A 630-nucleotide genomic window follows, 5' to 3' on the forward strand; every position below is an offset into this window, starting at 1 on the left:
TTCTCAAAACTGCCTGGTACTGGCACAAGAACAGACATATAGACCAATGGAACAGAACAGAGAACCCAGATATAGACCCAAGCCATAATGCTCAATTAATATTTGACAAAGGAGGAAAGAGCATACAATAGAGTCAAGACAGTCTCTTCAATAAAAGATGTTGGGAAATTTGGTCATACACATGCAAAAAAAATGAAACTAGACCACCAACTTACACCATTCACAAAAATAAACTCAAAATGAATAAAGGACTTAAATGGAAAACGGGAAACCATAAAAATATTAGAGGAATCCACATGTAGCAAAATCTCAGATATATGCCGAAAAATTTTCTCCACTGAAATAGCTCCTAGGGCAATGGAAACTAAAGGGAAAATAAACAATTGGGACTATATCAAAATAAAAAGCTTCTGCACAGCAAAAGAAACCATCAACAAAACAATAAGAAAATCCACTGCATGGGAGAACATATTTGCCAATTATATCTCTGTTAAAGGTTTCATCTCCAACATTTATAGGGAACTCATACAACTTAACAAAAGGAAGATAAACAACCCAATCAAAAAATTGGCAAAGGACCTAAACAGACACTTTTTGAAAGAGGACATACATAAGGCTGAGAGACATATG

The sequence above is a fragment of the Myotis brandtii genome, unplaced genomic scaffold (genome assembly GCF_000412655.1).
Source record: "Myotis brandtii unplaced genomic scaffold, ASM41265v1 scaffold884, whole genome shotgun sequence".
Classification (NCBI taxonomy): domain Eukaryota; kingdom Metazoa; phylum Chordata; class Mammalia; order Chiroptera; family Vespertilionidae; genus Myotis; species Myotis brandtii.